This window comes from Thamnophis sirtalis, unplaced genomic scaffold (assembly GCF_051295495.1).
Source record: "Thamnophis sirtalis isolate CommonGarterSnake01/CBP01778 unplaced genomic scaffold, rThaSir2_p1.2 scaffold_4, whole genome shotgun sequence".
Taxonomy (NCBI): Eukaryota; Metazoa; Chordata; class Lepidosauria; order Squamata; family Natricidae; genus Thamnophis; species Thamnophis sirtalis.
In genome coordinates, this window is record NW_028261384.1 from 102,823,224 (window position 1) to 102,844,534 (window position 21,311).

Consider the following 21,311-nt stretch of genomic DNA (forward strand, 5'->3'; position numbering starts at 1 on the left):
CAAAGAGCATGAATATCCAAAGTCAACCAAATTATTTGGGCACGTGGTGAAGAGAATCTCACAAGCTCATCTTTTCATCTCTAATGGGAAAGTTAAAAAGTAAATATCTATTAACTGTCTTGCTCTCTCCCTGTATGGCAGTTGACCACTACTCTCCAGGGTAGGTATCCAGGCTTATCATAATTGGGCAGATGTCAAAAAATTCAGTTCAGAGTTTAACATTAATTCCTGCAGCACGGTTTCTTTTTCCTTTTAAATTTTCTGCCTACTGATCCACCTTTCTCCAAATGAATAACAAGGCTGATGGAAGAGCAATAAACTGCCATTTCCAAATCTTCTATTGTTGGATATGAATAAGATACCACATCTCCACTCCACTCTTCATGTTGAAAAGTTAGCCAAATTTGTAAATTGCATTTTCTTTTAGCCTAGAAATTTGCAGGACAAGCAACACAATCCACAAAATTACCCCATCACTCACATTCCATCTCATTAGCACTAAGATCACTTCTGTCTTAAGATACTTGAGTGTCTGGGTTTTGGTGGATCTTCCTATCACTTCTCACAAACAAGGTGCTTTAAGGAAGCAAGTGTTCCTATTGAAAAGGGGTCAAAATAGGAAGCTGTTTCTTTTATATAATTGCCTTTTGATAGACTTTTCTGGATCTCATTATAGGATGGCTACTCTTAACTCCTTTGTTTTAGGTCTCTAGACTTTCACCCATAGTTACTGAAAACAAGCCACACAATTTCTCACTATTTTAAGAAACCTTAAAATCAGAGATCCAGGTTTCTAGAAAATTAGGAACCAGAAAGTTTCCTATGCAAATGAGTATGATTCTGTTGAGCCTATCTTTGCAGTATTCATAGTCTGCACATATATTTTGGCTAGGTTATCTGATATGAGAAATAAGTCTAGCCTATTTTATGATGTTTCACTGGTACATTCAAAGAGACTGAAATATTTGTTATGAGGGGGAAATGTTTTTACTGGAATATTGGAAACAATACGGGCAACAGTCAATCAACAATAAAACATCTCCCCATTTGGAAACTGCCAACCCTGCCTGAGGTGGAAAATTTTGAAAATTTGGGGTGTCCATGGAGTAGAATTGGGTGTTTCAAACAAACAAACAAAATCAAGATGGCACCTGTGAATTTAAAGCTCCACCTCCTTTACATATTACATATATGATCTGTGTAAAAAAAAGTGGGGTTTTTTTGCGTTCTTTGACTTCCCTGTTCCTCCCCAAGAAAAAGAAAACAATTTGTCCATGCCACTTTACATCATCAATTCTCTCCTGCTTATCAAAATTTGCCCACTGATGATGTTAAGTGGCAGTTATTTTTCATTGCTGATGATATTTTTCCCCAGATTTCTAGATTCTTCTGTAAGCTTCAAGAGATTGGAGAACCATAGTCAAAAATATATAGCTCCATGTGCATTGTCAGTTTTTGACATTATTCAGAGGAAGATATTATTTGGAGCCCACAATTCAAACTGAGATCATCAGTATCATAACCAGACACTGACAAATATTCCCTCTTGAAAATAACAATTTATAGTGATCCAATAGTATAATGTCAAGGAATTAACACATCTAGCACACATCTACCCATTTTACAGATGGAAGCTTCTGAAACTAATGGCCATTCTACACTTGTACCTAGCAGAAACTATTGGATGGTGAGGTGGTAAATAAATAAATAGAGTTCAAACTGTCCTTGCAACATTTTTTAAGTGTCCTTTTATTTATTTATTTAGTGTCCCTGTGATACCATTCTTTCCTTTGAAGGAAAGTTAATTAACTATAGTGACTTGGAATAGAGGCAACTGAGGCAGGATAGGCATCAAATCAGTTCAAATATTTATTTTAATCACTGAATGGCATAAGAGTAGGGGTTTACAATAGGGACTTCTCTTTCATGCTGATTCAAAGATATACGGATTAGTATATATGAACTCAACAATAGGGGGAAGAAGACTTTCAAGCAAGGGCTGTTTTTGACTCTGCTGCTGAGGAGGGAAAAATCTGTGATTTGCCTCCAGAAATACAAGCGGGCTCCAGACATCTACATGTCAAATCTTGCACATGCACATTATGATCAGGAAATGAAGTTCATGGGAAACAGCATTCTAACATATCGAATTCAGATATACAAGCTACAAAATGGGACAACCAGATGAAAAACAAGAGAACTAGATTACAAACAAAAACAGTGGACCCACCCCAGCCTGTAGTGGTTGTTCCTGGCTCAGCAGAAGTCAGTGTTGCACAAGGGGTTCTTTTACCTGGACATATACCTCAGGTCAGGTGCTGGGTAAGTGTGGAATGAGAGACCTGGCCAGAAAGAAAACTCTGGAAATACTTACTGCCACAAAGTGGAGGAGCTGCTCTACCTTGACAATACATTTATTTTCAGAAATGACTGCACATCTTTTGTCAATATTATTGTCCTCCTTCCTCCTCTTCTTCAAAGGCAATTTCTGGTAGCTGTTATCAACTATGGTGACAGCCCACAAGTGCAGTTGAGGAAGGGAAGGAGAAGGAAAGAAGGGAGGGAGGGAGGGAGGGAGAAGGAAGGAAGGAAGGAAGGAAGGAAGGAAGGGGGAGGGACAGAGAGAGGAAGGGAGGGAAGGAGGGAGGGAGGGAGGAAGGAAGGAAGGAAGGAAGGAAGGAAGGAAGGAAGGAAGGAAAGAGGTCTTCCTCCGGAGCCTCATAAATTGGTAAGTCTTTTCCCATACAGGTAGACCTCACCTTAAGACAACATTTAAGCTCAAAATTTCTATTGCTAAGTGACAAATTTGATAAGTCAGTTGAACCCATTTTAGAATCTTTCTTGCCATAACTGTGAAGTGAACCACTGCAGTTGTTAGTAATATAGTTGTGAATCTAGCTTCCCCATTGACTTTGCTTATCGGGAAGTCACAAAAGGGAATCACATGATCCCAGGACACTGCAAGTGTCATAAATATGAATCAGTTACAGAGCCTCTGAGTTTTGATCGTGTGACCATGAGGATGCTGCAATGATCGTAAGTGTGAAAACCGATCATAAATCACTTTTTTCAATGATGATGTAGCCTCGAACAGTCACTAAACAAACTTGTAAGTCAAGGACTACCTGTATTCAAAAAACAGATATGAATGTTTTGGTAAAGATAACAGAGAATCTTTTTTTATAAAAGTTTTTTATTTACTTTTTCAAATTTTAAATATAAATATTCCATCTTTCCTTAAGCAGTGTGTTGTCTGAGTACAAATATTTCTGTACAACATCCTTCCACAAATTATAACACATTGAACAATTAAACATTATAATGCTTTTCCTTTCCTTCATTAACATATTTTCCAATAAAAATACCATAGTAACATTAAACATAATAATTCTCATCATAGAAATACTAACAATTGTCATTTTATTCTTTTTATCTTAATGTATTTTCTGTTCTTCTTTTAATTTTTTTTTTTACCTTTCCTTTTATTTCCAATTTTCTTTTTTATTCTCTTTTGGTAAAATACTTCCTATATCAAGTAATAATCAGTTTGTTCTTTTTCCTTAATTGCTAATGCTAATCTATTCATTTCTGCAAATTCTAATATTTTCCTAATCACCTTCTCATCCATAGGAATTTCTTCGCTTTTCCAATGTTGTGCAAATGTAACTCTAGCTGCAGTTAATACATGAGTAATTAAACATGTATTTTCTTTATTTGAAGTTTCAGGTAATATTCCGAACAGAAATATTACTAGTTTAAACCAAATACGTTATTTTAACCTTTTTTTCCCCAACCATGTCTTTATTTTTATCCAATACTTCTTTGCTTCTCCACATGTCCACAATATATGATAATAAGATCTCAGTATTTGGTGGCACTTCCAACATTTAGCTGATTTATTTTTAAACATCTTTGCCAACCTCGCTGGCAGAAGGTGCCATCTATAAAATATCTTGTACAAATTATCTTTGTATTCAGTTGACATCGTTAATTTATAATTCCTGTCCCACAATTTCTGCCATTTATCTAATTCTAAAAAAACGAAGTTTTTTGCTCATGTTATCATTGTTTCCTTTAATTGTTCCTCTTCCAACTTTATACCCAACAAGTAAATATTGTAACTACAATTTATTTATTAATCTTTCTTCTGTTCCTATTAGGATTTTATCTAATTCTATTGGTTCTTTATAAAAACCCTGTAATTTAGCATCTTTCTCATATATATAATGTATCTGCACTTGTGAGTACCATGCTACATCTATCCCTTGTTCCGGAGGTGGGTTCCAAATCCTGGCGCTATCAGTTCACTTGTGCTCGTGCGTGACTCTTCTGCGCGTGCCTCCCGCCACCATCACTACCGGTTTGCCCGATCCGGGCCAAACTGGGAGCAACCCACCTCTGCCTTGTTCCCTCATTTCTTCTTTAAGTTCCCTCTTTTCATTCAAAATATCTTTGTATTTAACAATATTTCCCATGTTAATAACATTTGGGTGAATTAGTGCTTCCATTGTTGAACACCAGATTGGTATCCTCAAATAGTGTTGTTCTTTAATTTTCTCCCATACTAACATTAGTGCATTCCTTATATAGTGTCTCTGAAAATATCCATGTATCTTGTTTTTCCCATACCACAAAAAGGCATGCCACTCCAATTTTAAATCATGTCCTTCCAAAGTTAATAATCTTATATTCCTCAATACAATCCATTCTTTCATCCATGTTTATAGTAGCCTGATAAAACAATTCCCAGTTTGGTAACGCAAAGCCTCCAAAATAACAGGGAATCTTGTAGCACCCAAAATAGCTTTGAACTCCTAAAATTCCTAGTCATCATGATCATTTCCTAGAATGTTGAACATTGAAACCTGACCCTCTAATCTGGGTGACCACTAGATAGCAAAAACACAAAATGGTAACTACATCTCTTATAGTTATCCAGTTCTTTGCAGCCCAGATCTCAGAGACCTATTTACCCGATACCAAGAGTTGAGGGCAGCTATTTAAGTTTCTTATAAAAGATAATCCTGGAAAAGGAGAGGCAGAGTGAGAAATTAAAATGATAGCTTGTAGTCTCAACCAATGAACTTTGCCTGAGAACCAAGTTATGATCGATCGATATGAAAAATAATGGTAATAACCATTCTAATGAAAAAATAAATTGAATAAAATTGACTGACCCACTCAGGAAACTTTTTGAGTTTCTCTCTATTTAGTTATATTCTTTCTATTTAGTTATATTCTCATTTATTTAAGAATGAACCACAGTAGCACAGTAGTTAGAGTCCAGTACTGCAGGCTACTTCTGCTGATTGCTTGCTGTCTGAAATTTGGCAGTTCAAATCTCATTAGGCTTAAGATTGACTAAGCCTCCCATCCTTCTGAGATGGGTAAAATTGTTGGGGACATTATGCTGACTCTGTAAACTGCTTAGAGCAGAGGTCACCAATTGGTGGCCTGTGGAGCACTGTTGGTTGATGAAAATTTTTGATGGTCCACAGCGCACCCGGGTGGAGAAGCTGCTCCGGGATGACTCTCATTTTCTCTCTCTGAAATATTGGACCGGCCAGACAATTCGTGGTAGGCCTGGAAATCTCCACCATAGAAAGAGGTATGTGCAACTTGCAACTTTGCAGGAGGTGCAACGTGTAAGGAGTAGTGCAGCTCTCGCTTGCTGTAATGAGGTAATGTTGCTGTTGCAGTTTGGGGGGTTGCAGGCAGGTGGCACAGACAGGCCAAAGCAATGGGTATCTTTTGTTCCACTACTGTGGCTTCCTGTCAGCTGAGCCCTGCTCCTCATCCTCCCCTCCCACTCATTCCTGGCCTGCGAAAGGAAGATTGGGGGATAGAGAATCACTCCATATTCCAGAGCGGGAGTAAAGCTTCATCTCTTGCTGGATCTCGCGGGTGATTCTTCCGGCCCTTGTTGGTGCTGTGTGACTGGGAGACCCATGACTTCCTCTCCACCCCAAGACACTGGCTGGCCATAAAATAAAAGAGAAAGAGAGAGAGAGAGAAAGAGAGAGAGAAAGAGAGAGAGAGATGAAAAGGAGAGAGAAGAGAGAGAGACAGAGACAGAGATAGACAGAGAGAGAAAGGAGATTCTGGTTTTTGTTTTCTGTGGGAAAAGGGTCCAAATGGCACTTTGAATGTTTAAGGTTGCAGAAACGGGCAGCCAATTTAAGTGCCTGAAGGATCCCATCCTGTTACTGGGTGTCCAGGTGCTTCAGCGAGTGTGTGCTGGATTCATATTAGTGGCCCACAGGATTTAAAATTATGAATTTCGTGGTCCCTGAGGTCTGAAAGGTTGGTGAGCCCTGGCTTAGAGAGGGCTTTAAAACACTGTGGAGCGGTGGGTGTATAAGTCTAAGTGCTATTGCTATTGCCAATATATTACTACATTTTCCTCAGCAAGCTTCCTCAGTAAGGCCCAATTGTTGACCTCCTTAAAAGGATAACAAGGAAAAAAATAATCGACTATTGTTTGTGCTAACTATAGACCAAATAAAGTATTAATTGGAAGTTGATTTTTCATTTTTAGACCTACCAGCACATCACCCTTTTTGCTCATGAGGCTTGATGCCCAAATAGTTTGCAAATAGGACTCTTCCTTCCCTCTCCAATAAATGTGTGTTACATTTCAAACTGCATTGAGAAAGATTAAACTGAGCTGGGAAGGATAAGTCTGATCATTAAAAAAGCTGTCCAATATAATCTGAAAATATCCCAGGGTGCAAGCAGAGCTTCCTTGCCTCACTCTTAAAGGCGGGAGTGATGGTGAAAGATGGGAAGATTGACTCACTAAGGCATCTTTGTTACACACTTCCGGAATCTCATGTGATCACTTACGTCTTTCTACCGATTGCCATATCATCTTGCTTTCTCCAGAACTAAATACCAGTTGTGTTCATGTAACACCCTGAAGTATAAATTAGCCAATCTAAATCCATCTACAAGATTAATTTCTTTTTGATCGTATTAATGTGTCCTGCAAACTTAGAAATGTGGCCTAATTAAACAAAATAATGTGTATTGTAAAAACACAGGGATTATAAAAGAGAATGAATCAAAGAGGACAGATTTCCCTAATTTGGCATTCTCCAGATGTGATAGTCTGCATCTCCCACCACATCTACTCAATGTACTGTCTGGGGATGATGGGAGTCATAGTCCAATTTGGAGACATCAGATCAGAAAAGGTGCTGATGAAATGGACAAGCTTTCATGCATTGGCTGCCTTTGCAAGGAACTCTGTTGGCTTTTTCATAATTCACAGGTCAGAGTCAACTAAATTATGTCTGCCATGTAATTAACCCCCATTGAACTCCACCAGGTCACTGGAGCTATTTTTTCTCTTTCTTTCTAACTATCCTTCTGGAATAAGTAAAATCTTTATCTTTCCGCATGCATTGAGGTTCTTTCTCTTCACCTCCACCTTGGCCTCTATAATTACCCAAATGAGAATATATATTATGTGCAGGGATTCAAAGCTGGTTAGAAAGAAGGGAGACACTTATTTTAATCTGGCTTTTTATTTCATGTGAGCTCTTTTCTTCTCTTTCTTTGATAGTTCAACATTGAAAAGTTAATTACTTCAAGACTGGAGTTGAAGGCAAGCAGACATTCAGACCAAAATAATAACAATAATAATTGAGAACCAAAGAAAGAGTCAACCTATGCCCTCCTTTCTCTCCAATTCAACTTCAAAGTCATAGAAAAACACATTCAGATTTAAAGCAACCATTGTAATTCAAGCATTATGGAAAATGGTGAGCTGTTAAATTAGGATTTGGGTAAGAAGGGATGGATCTCTATCTTTAGCACCAATTATACATGGAGTACCTTGGCCTTTCCCCACATAGATCTAAAACAACAATTAACTCTTAATTTATTTCACATGAATTATGTTATTCAGGTCTTTAGTGAGTTTTTTTAGGTCTTCATTCAGGAAAAAGTCTGCAAAGTTTAAAGATATTCATTTGAATTCCCCCATGACAATGATAATTTAAGGTAGACTGGAAAAATAGTAAATTTACAATTAACAGTTGTAATTACTTTTTTCTTGTAAATGTGACTTAACCTAGGTACTGGGTTTTTACAACTCCTGGAATTATAGATCACAGCTGGTTTTTTATACAGGGTGGTATATTAACCATTAACCAGACTAAGCACGGATTTAGAGCACCAGGCCCAAGGGGGCACCACAAAGTTGAGAAAGAAAAGAACCCAATGAATATTTGTGCAGTATGTTCAAAGGAGGGGGCACCAAGATTTGTCAGTGATTAGAGCACCAGTGAGCCTTAATCCGCCACTGTTTATACAGTATACTATGCCATAAGCAAACTAAGGCTGAAGCTTAGTGAATGAAGCATTTACAATTTTTTTTTTCTGATTTGCTCAAATGTTTTTTTTGTGAGCTCAGACTTTTGAACTCTAAATTGGGAATTATTCCAAGAGTAAAGATAGCCCAGAATATGGATCATCCCCAATCCCAATCCAAGTTTAAAATAAACTTCAGAGGAAAATAAAGAATCATTGAAATTATTTATGAACAACTGTGATCTACTATGTGACTGTATTTACTATGTGGTTGCACTGGGACAGGGGTGTCAAACTCGATTTCATTAAGGGCCACATCAAGGTTGTGTTTCACCTCAGGGGGGGGGGATGGGGTGGACATGGCCAGGGTGGGTGTGGCTACCTCAGCATCACTCATGTTTGGGGCACCTGTGGTGGCTCAAGCACTCTGCCAACAAAGATAGGTGCCCGAACTCCATTTTTTGCTGCAACGGCCTCCTGCAACCTTCTGCCAGGGTTTATTCTGGTTGATTTATTCTTATCGGTCATTAAAAAAACAAGAAAGGATTAGGATCTGGATTAACTAGAGGAATTGTGGATTAAAAAATAACTCCACTATTGTAAAAATTAACTACCAATTGCTGCAGTTATAAAAAAAAAAAGTGTCCATTCAAATTCTGGATGCCCTCATTGCTTTGCAGAAGTACATATTTATGTAATTTACTAGGCTATTCCAAAGGATCATTTCTCCTAATTTTGTTTCGCTCCAAGAAATTATGCAAAAAATTATCCAGACTCTTCTATAATTCACAGGTAGATTGAAGTTAGTATTTTGAAGATTATAAATATTGTTGGGAATTTTTTTTTCCTTTTGTAAGGAAATTTTGACATCATTTGCACTAAAGTCAGTGAATCTAGAGAAATTGTGCCATCCATTATTCCAATCTCTTCTTGGCTCAAGAGTATAAACAGAGAAAAAAAAATTGAGCATCATTGTGTTGACAAAAATGTTCAAACCATTTCTGCAACATTCACAAAGCTCATAGCAACAAAGCTGGGAAAGAGGAGAATGAGATGGAAAATTGGTTAGAAAACACTAAGTGAAAGAGAGTCAGATCATGAGACTGAAGACAATGACAGTTGGCTTGGCTGAAATTGAAATTTGTCCAACCTCTCCCCCCCCCAAAAAAAAAATCAAAAAGAGAATATGGGGAACATTGAAGCAAGACTGTTGATTGAAATAAATATCCATCTCTCCCTCTAACTTTCCACAATTCTCCCTACCCATCCACAAAACCAATGGTAGAATCACTTCAAGATCCACTTTAATTTAAGAACAGATCCAAGAATTACCAAATCAGCAATCCAGAGGTGGGTTGCTCCTGGTTTTACTACTGGTTCGCTTATTGTGTGCTTTGCAGAACAATGTAAATCGTTCTTCGTGCATGCGCAGAACAATTTACAATGAACTGCACACATGTGCGCACTACTAAACAACATGCCGGCAATGGCAGCGGCAACTAGGGAACTAGTTTGGGAGTGTGGCCAGCCTGGGTCGCTTCCAGTTCTGCAACCCAGGCCAAAATACTACTATTGGTTCTGCTGAACTGGGCCAAACCGAGAGCAACCCACCTCTGCAATAGTCCCACTCCCTCCCTCCCTTTCCTACCATTGTCTTATAAGTGAGTTCTACTTATTTCCCTCCTCCACTCCTTAGGCTGTGATGTCACCCTGCTCTTTACCTACAGTAGAATGGCAAAACTACCACCCAGAGTTTGAGCTTTGCAGAGGCTTCAGAATTGAGGATAAAGCAGGTTGAGAAACATCTGTCCTGCCTCAAGATAGTTATAATGATTCCAAATTACCCTACTACAGTCTGAAGTAAGTCTCTGTCCTGAAATGAAACATTGGCCTAAATAAATGTGGTCCTTCCCATATACTAGTGTATGGGATATAGTGTACTAGGAAGTTATTTTTCCTCCATCTCTGAAAGATACCACTTTTTTTGAAGTGCTGTTAACCAGCAAGAAACACTCCTAAATATCTTGATAACTACATTGCATATGAAATCTTTGCCAATTTTCTTTGCTGTTAATTTCCTCCACATTTTTAATGATTCCTAATGGTTAATTCTTCAACTTCTCCCCTCTCTTAAAGACAGGTATAGGGGAATCAGCTTACTTCTGGTAGTGTGCTTTCAAGGTTCAGCTGAACATCTTACACTGATTATAAATGTCTGAAAATTGCCTGGAAAGAGGTAGCGGCTTTGCACATTCTAGTAAATGTGGCCTTTGCTGTCACAAATACATATTTCTTTATTGCTTTATTTAATTTGTCAAACATGTACAAGATAACAGGTATAAGTATAAACCTGGACATGAACACAGGAAAAGGGTACAAATAAATGAGGACAATAGGACAGGGACGGTAGGCACGCTGGTGCACTTATGCACATCCCTTTACAGACCTCTTAGGAATGGAGTGAGGTCCACGGTAGAAGGTTAAAATTCTGTGGGTTTGAGGATGTAACAACAGTCAGGTAGTGCATTCGAGGCATTAACCACTTTGTTGGCCACTCATATTTTCTTCAATCGATTTTGGAGCGATTTACCTTGAGTTTGTATCTATTGTTTGCCCTTGCAGTTGAAGCTGAAGTAATCATTGACAGGTAGGACAATTCTTCTCTCATTTTATTTTCATTTTGTATACTAATTGGTCAGTTTTGCTCAAACCATAGGGGACTTTATTGACAGGATTCCAAGAACTGGCTGTCATGAAACATGGGCTCACTAATCAGTTTTGAATTAGCACAACATGGTTTGTAAAACATAATTTCTGGTTTGAATTATGACAGAAGTTCCTGGAAACACAATAGGGGCTCCTGAGCACCCCATGGAGGAACTCAATCATCAGTGTTTTTTGTGTGCTTTGAAATCACATGAGGATAACCAAAATAGAGACATGCCATCTCTCTGTGTTAAACATTACATGTTTCAGCAATCCTTCTGTGTGATTAAAGGAACAGCCTTTTGTTTCCTTTGTATGACAAGCTATCAAAATATACTTGCAACATTTAAAAAAACCCAGCCGTCAGTAGTTTATTGTAATATCAATTTGTCTTTTTGTTGGAGGGAATATTACCTGAGATAGAGATCAGTATTTAGCTGTTGCGTTCTGATGTATCCTATCTCTGACTGGATTATTTAAAAAAGAAAATTATCCGATTGAGTAACCAAATATAGAATTGAATGCAAATTATAATTATATCAGGTGGTGAACTTGAAAATAATTAGCCAGCAGCTGTAGATGTTAAACAGTTATGCCTCTGCCACAGAGATTAATACAGACCTGTTTCTGCAAAGGAAGTGCAATGCAGCTGAAAACATCTAATTCCTCCTTTTGGTTCAGCTATTGTTTTGTTCAAGATTGAGGTGATGATGTATTATTATTACTACTACTATTATTATTATTATTATTTTGGCTTCTTACAGTCAAATGTCTAGACTGGATCTGGCGATTTTATCAACCTATTGAATCCTTCCCCAGGATCTTGGATAGGCAGTTCTTGTTGTTTGATGTGATTTATTATTGTTGTTTGGCTAGGCAGGGTGTACAGATGTAACCGTCAGTGTAAACATTGATATAAGAACATTAACAATAAGCAATGGCTTTCTGGTCTCACTTCTTCTGACTTTGTCTCTTCTCTTCTTAGAGTTTCTAGAACAGGAGTGTCATGTCGTCATGTGACATACCAAGGTTTCCCCCCCCCCCTTTGCTAAAGTGGGCATGGCCAGGGTGTGATGCATCTGGTGGGTTATGAGTTTGACAGCCCTGGGATAGAGCTTTAGCATGCTATGGTGTGTGTCATTTTGAATTTTTTGACGTACTTTGCAGACCCCCTCCTGTTCTCTCTTCCATGATCACTCTCCTCTCTCTAACTAGAGGACCATTCTTCCAAAGATGAAGTTATTGCATTCAAAGGGCCTTTGCAATTACAATGAAGGTTTCCTGTTCTGTTGCTTAACTTGCTCACCCATTTTTAAAATGGTGCGTACTGATGGAAAGACACCATAAGCCATAAAATGTTGCTTAAAAATTTTCATACTTGATTTTGTCTCATAAACCGTTTTTCAAGCTTGATTTGCAAATCAGTGATCTTTGCAAATGATCTTGGGGTAGATGCGAGGAAATAATGTAATAATAAAAAAATCCTACCTGCATCTTAAGTATCATATCTGATATGCATAATATTAAATGCTATATAAACATTTTTGGGTAAATAGAATATTTTCTGAATTAAGTAGTAATATTCTTGCAAGACATCAATGTAATCCAGTATTGCATATGTATACTTGCACACTTAACAGTAATATATTATTATAGTTGCAATTTTAATAACCGTTGATAGATGTTTGATCCTTTTCAGATTTAGCTGGTGTCAAAAACAATTAGCTTATGGATAATGTATACTTAAATGTACTGTACATATTACTACCATAGTATAAATACTATAATTTAATTATGATGCTCATTTATAAGAAAACTGAATTATTGAATTGAACTTCATCCAGATATGAGGTTTGGGGGTTATTTATGTGTGTCTGTATATATATCCATATATAGAAAGATATAGATGTACAGATATTCTAGTAAATTCAGCTTTTGCTTGGTAGATTTGATTTCTACTTCCACAATAATTCAGAAAAAAATGATACACATTTTCTATATATGCACAGAGGTCATTCAGAATATTCAAATCAATCCAGAAGCATCCAATTCAATTTAACTTTTTGAATTAACCTGTAAGAAGGGCCCAGTGGTGGGTTCTGGATCCCGTTCCAACTGGTATGGTTGGAACGGGCCCGGTGTCACCACAAGGACACATGCAGTGCACGCTAACGTGTGTGGCGCATGCATGCATCGAACCTGCCTGCGACGCGTCCGCAAGCCTCCATGATGCTCCAGCTGCTCGGCGGAGTGTCATGCAGGTGCAATACATGCCATGCGCATGCGCGGAAGTGCCAAAGGTTTAAAAGACAGGTAAGGAGCTCGGGCGGGCAGGTGGGCCCTCCGGAGCACCATACCGGAACGGTACCCGGTGCTCCGGGTAGGCTCCAGTATGCCCGTACCGGAACGTACTTCCTGCAACCCACCACTGGCAGGGCTCCAATTTGTTCCAGGCCAAATCTCTGAATTGAATATTCACATTCTTCACGCACAAGGTTAAAGTTGTGGTTTCTCCTTGTCCAGTTCATAACAGACACTTTTGAGTTATGCCGAGAATATGGGCAAGATTTTATTTGATTCTTGTCCTTGCTAAACATAGAAGCGTGGGGCTGGGGGGAATGTTAAGAGCATTGTTGTTTTAAGTAACAACAATTATATGGGACATTAAAAGAAATGGTGGTGTCCCTACTAGCATCCTTTAAACTTTGATCCACATTTTATTTGGAACAGAATACAAACATTATAAAATAAATAATCACTACTTCTTCTCTGGGAATATTTGTTAGATTAGAATAGCTAACATCTGCCTCATAGACATCAGCGTTTTTCACTATTGCTAACTAATATACAGTATTTCAAAGATGTAGTTGAATGTGTCAAAATATGTAAACATTCTTGTATCAGGTTATTATTAATGAAATATGCAGTCTTACTAATGTTGTACATTAGGAAAATTGTAGATAAAAATAAAACCAAGGAAAATGTCATCTTTAAAAGTCAAAAATTATGTATTTATGGAGTAACAAATGATGGGAGAACAAACATATTGCAATTGCCCCTTCAGAGAAGTTTGCTGGCTTCTTTCTTGATGCTGTTATCATTCCCTTTATTTATGGCAGTCAACTATTCCTGAATTTTGTGCTTGAAACATTTTGTTTTCATTTGCCCATTATATTAATCTACCTAACAGAGGGAGTGTTTTTAATATGACATGCTTATTATTAGCTTGTTAAAAAATTCAACAATCATTTAATTTTTCTCAGTGTGATCCAGATTACCAACTACTGTGATAAAGGAAGAGGAAACAAATAGACAAATAAGTAAACCAGAGGAAGAGGAGGAGCAGGAGGAGGAGGAGAAGGAGAAGGAAGAGGACAAGGACGAGGAAGAAGTGGGACCTCTTAGTTGAGAATTTGGGAAATCTTAGTTACATATACTTGGAGAATATCAAGTTGGGAAAATTGGTGTAGAACTACCAAAAACTAAGTTGTTGTAATGTGACAGCTCTTTGGATATTTGAAGATGTCATTCCCCCCCTTCATGCTAAATATATAGACCTCTTTCAACTTTCTTCATGAAACTTTGGCTTTTCCCCATCTTCACCATTCTTCTCTGTAGAGCTTGTCAAATTAATTTCTAAACAGCAGTCTAAAATTAAACATTGTTTGAGATAAATGGTTGTAAAATATACTCTTGTATCTAGTTATGTTTCTATTTGGGTTGTGGTTGGTGTGGGTGTGAGTTTGTATGTGTGTGTCTGGGTGTGTGTGTGTATCACCATGAGTATCAGATTGGAAATAGAACTGCTATCTTTAAAAAAAATGACAGCATAGAATGGGCCCATTAGTGATTCCATACTTTTCCCTGGTTATACAGCAGCTCATTATTTTTCTTCCTTTATCCTTGCAAGGTTGAAGGAAAATGCAAAAGATAAAGACCAGAAATCTGATGGATTGATGCAACAACAACAACCATGGATGTGACACAGAAGCTGCGTGAGTGAAGACCAAACACACTTTGAAATAACTTCCATGGGGTCATCATGAGTAGATATTGGCTTGAACTAACAACAGCAGCAGCAACTGTAGGAAAGTGTAGCGATCCACTCCCTCATGTTAATAATCTTTTTGTCTAAAGATTTGTTTTTACTCAAATATTGGGGTTCCTCTGAACCTGTTTCTTATCTATCGCCCATTAGATGCATGTCTGCATTCAGTAATGTCAAGCTTTACAGAGATGGCTAGATTATTTTTTTTGTTGCAAGGAAAGAAGTCATCCATATAAATAGAAGATCTGTCTAATTAAAGTGCATATGGGAATCTCTCAGGTGTAGAGTTTAAATCCTAATCTTTCTCCATTTTTCTGTATCAGTAGATGTTTTTGCCCACCTATTCAAGGCCGGAAGAAGCAACTGCAGTGATGTTGTCGTAATGATTGTGCCTGGTCTCTGAATAATGGATTCCTGTACTGCCAGTTTCAAACTTTCCACAGAACGTAGGAGGCGGCCAGCATATCTAAATGCCAATCTGTTGTCCAAACTAAGAGACTTTGTTTTTGTGGAGAAACTTGAGTGGTCATCAAAATCAGTGTTACTCAAAATTCAATAACTTGAAGATGTCTGGGCTTCAATTCCCAGAACTTGCCATCTATCCATATTGACTGGGATATTCAGATAATTGAAGCCCACATATTTTAAGATTGCCAAAGCTAAGAACCACTGATTAACATGCTGAGAAATCATGTGTGAAAGACACTGGATAAATGCACCTAACAAGAGATAATGTCAAAGGTGGTATTCAGCCGGTTCGGACAGGTTTGCCTGAACCAATAGTGGAAATCGCAGTTGGACCTGCCTGCCCGCCCTGGCTCTAAGCTGTCCTATTTAGGCACATTTTCAAGCTAAAGCACATGTGCGGATGGCTGAGTGCATGCATGGACGTGTGCGTGCTGATATTTGCGAATCAGTAGGGAAAGTAAGTGAATATCACCCCTGGATAGTGTATATGGTAAAATTCTACAATCATATAAGTAATCATGTGCAGCATGTAGCTTGAGGCCTCAAGACTGAGTGTATTTTCAAAAGTTTGGAGCACAGTCCACAGATTCCTTTCAAAAATTGCCACCAAGTTGTGATTTTTAATATGAAAGGAGAAAAATACTAAATACAAGGGAAGGGTTCTTAATTAATCAGACATTGTTAATTCAATATAAGCTCTATTTAATTAATGCAATGTGATTTTATCCAAAGTTGTAGTTGCACTGTATTAAATTTCATTTTCTTCCTGAGTCTGGCCCTATTTTCTTTTGGAGCATGGCAATAGTGTCCCGAAGGCAAATGTAGCTTTCAATTATATGCCCCTTTAACTTATGAATTAAAGCTAGCCTTAATTGTTCCTTGGCCACCGGACTTTGGATCATTAAAAGATGGGAATTTTCAAGATTTATACAGGGCTATAGAACAACTTTATTCATTAAATGTATATGCTTTTACTGATTTATATGTTTAACTTGTTAATTGGTGCCAAGATAGAATGGAAGAGTAGAAGGTAAGCACTTCCATGCTGACAAGCATCACTGCCAGAGAGCTGGGCCATCTGGGGAGGGACTGTCCCAAATTTTGCTACCACACCCTGGTTGTCTCACTGTCTCCTTGTGCCACCACCCAATCCGCCCCACTGGTTTGGTAAGAAGTTACTGCTCAGCCTATTTCAACAAAACAAGTTGGACAACTTTTGTTTGGCACGTGGCTCTTCTTAAGGTAGGGTGAGCTTGGGCTGTCACCCCTGGGCGGAATGCCTCTCCGAGTCATCACGGCTTCCTGTCATGACAGGACATTGGGGACATTGAGAAGGAGGATGAATGGCAAACAGGATTAAAAACCAAAGAGTCCCACATCCGAGTCACTTGCTTCCCCAAACTGAGGAGGCCATGTTTCCCATTCAATTGCCATGATCCACGCTTATTCCCTCAAGTTACCTTGTTAGAGAAATTCTCTGTGTGCCTAGTGCTCTCTGGATAAAAGTATTTTTCTCAGCAGCTATAATTTATTCCTGTGCTTGATTTGCATTGTCTTTTCAAGAAGGATTTGTTATTTGCCTTATTCCACTAATAGTAAATAATATTGTAAAATAGCTTCACTTGATCTATAAACATTTTGCAGCGAAAATATGTTTAGCTTTATAATAAACTGGTGGAGAGATATAAAGAGTTTCCGTTGGACTTAAATTAGTGGTTTGAAGAAAATAGTGGTTCTCTTCAATAAAAAATAGGAAAAAGCCTCCAAACAATAAAAAAAGACATCCTCAATTCCCAATCTGTAATTGCAATCCATTTATGCTTTTTGTCAGTCGAAGGTTGTACACATTTATTAACTTGTTATCCTTGTAATTGTTTTGATTTTATGTAAGTGAGCAGCTGGTGTGTGGTCAACATTAGATGCTATCTTGTTTTTTTGTATTGCTAATCCTGAAGATAATAACACTGAACTCAGTTGATTTAAGAACTGCGTTTTTATTACTGACAAATTTTTAAAAATGCATATATGTGTGTGTGTGTATTGAACATATGCTCTGCAACAACTTTACAAAGTTTTGTTTAAGCTACACAAATACAGCACTTCAAATCTACTCGTTTTTGCAAGCAAGGTATTGAGGTAGAGGCATACATTTGACATGAAACAAATTAGTAGTAAAATTGTTGTTGTTATTATTAAAATTAAAAGTTTTACTTTTAAAAAATGAAGATGGTGAACAGAGAAAGCTAGAAGAAATAGCATTTAGAATTTTATTTAAAAAAATATATTGCATTGCAATTCAGATTTGTAATCTAGCTTCTTTTCTCAAAACTATTTTTTTTGATAACTTGAAAATATGGCAACTGTTGGCATACAACCGAATATTTCTTTTACAACTAAAAGCATGAGTACTTATTTCACTTTTTTTATTTTACTCATTATTTTAAGGAAAACTGAAATGCCTTAGAGAAAATTATGGGTTCTCAGCCAGACCACTAACAAAGGTATCTTTAATGGTTGGATCTGTAAGGGAAAAATAGATAGTCTACCATGACATGTTCTGAAAACCATGGTTCTAGGCCAGAGTTTTGTTAACCAGTACAGTAATTTAGGCTTAATCAAAATTTGAATTCACATGTATTCTATGGCTTGCAATTTCATGTGGTATATATACATCTGTTCTGTACCATGGTGAAACTTTGAAATGGTCTAGGTGGGCATAAGATAAGTCACTAAAATGGTCTTTAAAATGTATTATAAATGATAAATGTGATAATAAAATGCACACACAAAAGTGATGGACTTTTCATTTCTATGATGGTAGACCTGGGCTTCGCATTGTGTGATGAGATATGAAAGGTTGAGAACCACTGGTTTAGAACTTGAGTAAAATGCAGACATCATTTGGTATAATATATAATGCATTTTTAAATGTTGCTAGTCACTCTAGAATGAAAAACTCACAAGGTGTTTAAAAGAATTTAAAATGTCATGGAAGAAGAAAAGACAGAAGCAACTGGGTGTCAACACTAAATGTGATGAGTCTTCAGATATGTCCTTTCTTGGATGCATATGGAAATATGCATATGCATGTACCAAATTTAAAGGAAATTAAAAAGGCCAATATTCCTTTTTAGAAAGAGCATTTATCTGTGAAATACATCAATGTACTTGCAGACGTCTAGGGAATCTGAGTAGGACATCACACATGTTACCATTCTTCTGTGGCCTCTCTTCTTCCTTTCTGTGGCTGCTTGCCTAGTTTCTTCTTACGGAAAAGACAATGAAGAGGAAATGCAGAGTCCAAGATACCTTGCTCTTCAAGTGGTTTAATAAGACGGCATCTTCTTTCCCATCACACTTGGTTCAAAAGAAGACTAGAGTGACAACTACGTAAATCTTACTTCTATATGCTGGGTTAGCAGACCTGCATAAATATAGATAATCATGAGTTATCTAGAGTGTAGACTCCTCAGTATGGGCTAATTGAGGCAACTGCTCACAGAATGAACGACACTAGGTTTGGAAAAATAAGAGGAATGATCCAGCATAGACTTCAAATACTGTGGTTCAAAGTTCTAATCCATTGCTGTGAATTCTTGGGCCAACCACTATGCCTCAATTCATTCTACCTCATAAGGTTGCTGAGTAGATAAAATAAGCACCATGAAAAGAAAACTTGAATGGTACTATATGGAATGACTTGTGAGTTTGGCTTGTAAGAAGACTTCACATTCTTTCATACACGAATCATATTTCATATTCCAATCAAACTCCCCACCACCACCACCACATGTTTCATTTTAATGTGATAGAACAGTGAAATGTCAAACAGAGAAGAAACAAAATTTGGAATCAGATCTCCCTTATTTAAAACCTGGATAATAACCCTTTTCAATCAAACCTTTTTTAATCTCATTGACTTGGGAAAATTATTCTGAATGGTTATATTTAATGCCTGATTATATCTGATCAGGATCAATTCTTAGTGGCTACATAGATTTTATCCATGATGATTTGTCCCCACCTGGCCCTTCAGATCTTTCAACAGTGTACCTATCACTGTAATCGACTATATCTCCTTTGCTGTTGATGATCCTTTTCTTCTCTTTCCTTCTATCTTGCCCAGCATTAGAGCCTTCTCTACAGAGCTGGATCTTCACATTATGTGTCCAAAGTAGAATAATTTGAGTCTGGTCATTTGTGCCTGGAATGAGAACTTGGGTTCATTTGTTCAAAGACCCATTTGTCATTTTCACTGTACATGAGATTCTGAAAAGTCTTCTCCAAAACCAACACCAAAAGCATCAATACACTTTCTATCCTGCATACATCAAAACCCCTACCCTTTACAAATTCCACCCAAGTTTTAAAAATAAAACATTTTGAGATTTTTCCCATATTTAAGTTTGAAATATGTTATGCCCGCATTCCAAAGAAACTCTTAGCATCCCAAAGTGGTTCCCCCAAATCAGAATATTACATCGTACTAGCATTGCAATTTTCAGTGTATACCCACAAGCATACAGATGTAAAATTCCCCAACTTTTGCCAAGAAATCTTAAAGAAAGTCAGTTGTTCTCTAAATGAGAGGAAGTGATTCTCTCTCTGACTATTCTTCCTAGTCTCTCTAATTCCAGTGGAGAATGCTGCATTTATACAAGAAAGAGGCTGAGATAGGAATGTTCTCTGCTTATTTAGCATTTGATAATTGTGTGCATGCTCAGAGACGGCTTTACATCTATTCTTAATGCTAATACACTCAGCTAGTCTTTCAAAGGTTTTGGACATTCAGACTTCCATTAAAGTAGTTGCTTCACAATCCATTAGTTCTTTAGCTCGGTGTTGTCCTTCTTTGACTGCCAGGAACTTCAAAAGATTCAGGGCAGAGATCTTAGCCACATACAGAAATGTCTGTCTTTGAACTGGGGGTTCTCTTGCAAAATAGAGGTTCTCCCCTAATAAAGAATTCTCCTCTGATACAGAGCCTTCAAAAATATTGAGAAATAGCTCTGGTTTCTGTGTGTGTGTGTGTGTGTGTGTGCGCGCGCGTGTGTGTGTACATACCTGTATGCATCTGTGTGTAGTGGTGTACTCCCAACATGGGTTTAAACACGTCAAACAAACACTTTCCTTTCTTGTTCTTTCTTTTTTTCCTTTAATTTTTATTTGGCAGCTGTAGTAAAATACATGGCTGTCTCCACATTGTCTGCCCACCCGCCGGCACAAGGTTCCTGTTTGTACACAGCCCTCAAACAAGAAAGCTGAACCTTGGGGTGTGTGTGTCTGTGCAGAATTACTGGTTGGGTTAACTCTTTCCTTATCCAAGACTATACATTTTCCTCCTAGAATTAAAAACAAGGGCAACCCAGTCCTAGATGTTACATTGCTTGAGAGATGGGGCAACATATGGAATAACATCCCCACCAACATCTCAGCTGAAGGCATCTGGTACTGTCCGGTGGCACTTGAAAAAGCACATTGCTACATTTAATCTTCTAAGCAACAGAGTAGATGTTACAGGTATTCTTCAGAAGGCAGGAAACATTTCCTTCACCAGTTAAGGCTGGTGACAAAGTGGAGCAAGCTATCTCTGACACAGAAAGCATGGTGTGGAGGCAGAGCATATCCAGTTTACACTCTCCAAGTGAAATAAAGTTATTTTGGTATTAGAAGTAGCAGACCCCAACCAAGGCCTAGCACCCCAGAATTGGTCACCTTTGTCTAATGGTAGACGTCCCTGGAAATGTAAGGTAATTTCCCATAATCAGAAGTT